We start from the raw sequence: 3,909 nt of genomic DNA on the forward strand, positions 1-3,909 counted from the left end.
TCTTTTTTTTTTTCTTCCTTTCACTTCCATGGGTGAAATCTGCATCATCAGAAGCCTCAAGCCTTTCTCCAGCCTCTCCCATGAATAACTGTCTCAGGATGAAAAGATGGACACTGGCAGCTGTTTTGGCAGATCATCTGGTGTGGGGGCGGGCATGGGTGCTCTCTTCTGTAATGAGAGTCTCTGCCACCCACTGCATCTTTGCTCCATTTTTCTTTATCTCTGATGCCCTTCTTAGTGGGGAGGTGGGTCGATTTCTGTGTGCACTCTGAAATTTTCCTGTGTGAATCTTTCAGGACACTTACGTAAGCCCAGTGTTCTAGCTGCTTTTCTTCCTGTTCCTGAGCCTTTTGAGGTTTCTCTCCTGTGAGCCTCAACTGCAGTCAGAGAAATCAGTTTTCCTAAGCCACATAGTCTTGTTGACTTGCCTGGAGTGCAGAATCATCTCCAATGTTGTTCTAAAGCCAGTTATCTAGGCCTCAGCACTCTGTAGGTGGAGAAGAGGAACAAGAGGCCCAGATGGTCACCCTCTGGACCCACTGTGGCTGCCTGGGGCCTGGAGCTGCTGAGCTCCATCCAGGTGTCTCTGGCTGCAAGCAGCCTTCCATCTACCCCAATATGCCTTAAATGTTGGCATTTCCTGCATGTGCTATGGTAGGAAAGTGACAAAAATATCCAGGTGACCACAGGCCTTAATATTTGTCTATTATGGTAATGATATTAATAAATCCATAATGTTAATAATATTAATTACAAAATTTTATTAATTAATATTCTAAATTAAATTTTATACCATTATAATTTTAACTCCCCTAGGGTGAGAGGACACCAGAACTCTATCATTTAGGCCTCTATGGCCTATTTGAAAATAAAGCATGGAAGGCAAAGAATTCTCATTCTGTAAAAATCAGTTGTGACCAGTGTTTCCCTGCATATTGGTTAACCCAGGATGTCTATCTTAGAGTATAACAGAAAGGTTTTCAAGTCCTAGCTTCCCCAATATTCTGCAAAGGGAGAGTGTTTCCTGCCACCAAAATCTGTAGTCTGAAGTGAGGGTGGGTGTTTCAAACACTAGAATCCAGGCTTTAAAGAACAATGACATGCTTCCAGCATACAGCCTTCCACTAAACAAAACACCTACCATTTCCCTATGAAGAATATATATTTAGAAGAATATATATTTACATATTTTTGTCTTTTTTTGTGTCTTTTTTTCCCCTCTAGGGTTGTACATGGGGCATAAGGAAGTTCCCAGTGTAGGGGTCTAATTGGACCTGTAGCCATTGGCCTACACCACAGCCACAGCGATGCCAGATCCGAGTCACATCTGCAACCTACACCACAGCTCACAGCCACACCAGAACCTTAACACACTGAGCAAGGCCAGAGATTGAACCCACAACCTCATGGTTCCCAGTCGAATTTGTCAACCACTGAGCCATGACAGGAACTCCCCATATTTATTTTTCAAGTCAAGTTTTTAGGATATGATTGAGATTTGCATGGACCTACGACTTTGACATACAAAAGGCAAAATTAAATATTGTCTCCAGATATTTTCTTTTTCCTGCTTGCATAATTGTCCCAAAGAAATCTTTAAAATCATTTAGAGTTTTTAAAAAGTTGTGTTTGGGGCCTAATATTTCAGGACACAGGGGGTAAAACCTGTAACTCCTTTAGGGCAGCTACCAAGATGCAAGCACCTTTCTGTCCTCTGCTCCCTTAAACATGAGATTTAATAAAATATGTGTTGAATGAATAAAGGAGGCAATCAGTCAAATCTTAAGAATCCTTAAACCAGGGGCTCATGGTGTGAGTCCCTTGCAGGCTCCAGCTTGCCAGCCCTCCCTGGCCCAGGCTTTGGGCTGAAGAGCCATGCACCCAGTTCCACAGCAGCCCTCCAAGCCTCCTGGACAGGCAAGCTGCCAGACATGGGCACAGAGCTCAGGATGCCTGCACGGGCAGTGGGGGCATGCCTTGCCTGAGGGAGGAGGAAGAGAAAGCCAGCTAGGAAGAGGAGGAAGACACCTTCCTCCTGCTGGAATAGCTGGTAACACTGGGCAGCTCAGTTGAAGTGGACCAGCTGGTGGCCCAGATCAGTGAGATGCTGCAGTTGGACCTGGCAAAGGACTGCCCTGCCTCCCTGTGAGTACCCCCAGGATGGCCCCTGTAGCCCCTGCACCCCCAGCAGCCATGCCAGTGGACAAGGCCCAGGTGCCAGCTCTGCTGATGCTTCTGCCACCCTGGTCAGAGGAGGCTAGGGGCCCTGAGCCCCTAGGGGCTCTGTGGTGCTCCCTCAGGGATTGTGGCCATGTGCAGAACTGGACTGCACCATACTTTGTAGCCGAGACTGCTGTAGGCCCCAGTGCCCTGCCTGGGCCTTGTGGGCATGGATAGCTGCAGGGAAGTCACCTCCCACCACCTTCAATAGTGACCATGGCCCCCAGCTAGGGCAAGCACCAATGAAAATGACCTGCACTAACTCCTGCAGCAGTTGATGCCCTTGAGGAACCTCATTAAGGAGGCCCTGCAGAGGCTCCAGTGAGCAGTTGCTAACATTGCAGCCACAGTCTCCCTGGGTGGCCTTGGGCCCAGGAGAAGCTCTAGCAGGCCAGACCCTGTTGCTCTGCAGCCCTCCAGTGCCTTTCACTGACCCAGCCCCTGGAGGAGGAAGATGAAGCCACTTCGGGGACCCAACACTGTCCTCCCTTCTTCACCACCCCAGAGCTGAAGCATCCATTGCCATTCTGGGAGTGAACACCTAGGCTGCAAGGAGGCATGTGTGGAGAGACCTCAAGCCCAGAAGGTACCTGCCCTGGCAAAGCCATCAGAGAAAAACTCCAGCAAGGAGAAATGCATGGGTTAGGACGGGCCAGGGTCCCATGAGAATTTCCTGGGCCACTTCAGAGCCAGGACTTGGGATGAACGAGGAGGAGCATGGCAGCTGTTTGCATCAACTTGTATCTGACTTAACCCTTGGGGAGGTGGTGTGCTTGGATTGTTTATAAACATGGCTCCAGTGGGCAAGAATTGTGCAGTCTTCATAACAATACTTGAAAACTGATGACACGAATACATTTTATTTTCTGGTGGAGGAGCTTAGTGAAAATGGTGCTACAGTTGCTGTGCAAAGAAATTTGGGAGGGGTGAAGAATGTAAAACTTGATGGGTGGGCTGGCATCACCCCTGTTATCCCAACTCATCCTTGGCTGGTGGAGGTGGGAGATGTGAATTCCACTTGTCAGTGGTAGGGAGGTGAAGAATTTTGAAGATGAGTTGAGTTGGTTGTGGACTTTTAAGTGATTTGACCTTCCCACCTGTAATTCAATGTCATAGTGTGCTGTAGGTGGAAGGCTGTGAGGTTCCTAGAGGAACTAACTCACCCTTGTATCTTTTCTTTCTCTGCTCAGAGAAGAGCCCTGTCTGTGCTTTAATGTCTCTTGGAGTCTCCTGAGGACACACAAGTGGAGAGGCATGTGTGAGGAGAATTATTTTTTCTGAGCTTTCTAACTCCTCATCCTCCCATGAGGCTACTCTTGGCCATGCCAGGAGCTTTCTCAGAAACAGGAATAAACAATCTTTGAGCCTCTCCTGTCCTCCCAGCTGACTTTCTTATTCCACCCTTTTTGATGTCTGCTCAGGATGAATGAGACCCTGGACATTTTTCTGCTCTATTCTGGCCCTCTGGAGCCAGGGACCTGAGCCTCTGTGAATCCTCACAGTTTCCTCCTGCCACCACCTCTTTGTGAGTGACTGAAACCATTTTTTTAAATGTGATTCTCCAAGAGGAGAAACCACTGGCTTTACCCATGTAAAACTTGATGATACTTTAAATAAGGTGCAACCCCCAAACTTTAAGGGAACTAAACTAATTTTTAACAAGATTAAATGGCTTGTTCATCCTCCAGA

General features: G+C 47.6%; 1 pseudogene; it reads left to right on the top strand.

The window, feature by feature from the left end:
• Positions 1–1,972: 1,972 nt before the first annotated feature.
• On the top strand, positions 1,973–2,653 carry LOC110258756 (GSK-3-binding protein FRAT2-like; annotated as a pseudogene).
• Positions 2,654–3,909: the final 1,256 nt, after the last annotated feature.

Source organism: Sus scrofa, chromosome 10 (assembly GCF_054392235.1).
Source record: "Sus scrofa isolate SSC_HxYL_T2T_F1_AM1 chromosome 10, Sscrofa_HxYL_maternal_Yorkshire_Landrace_v2.0, whole genome shotgun sequence".
Classification (NCBI taxonomy): Eukaryota; Metazoa; Chordata; class Mammalia; order Artiodactyla; family Suidae; genus Sus; species Sus scrofa.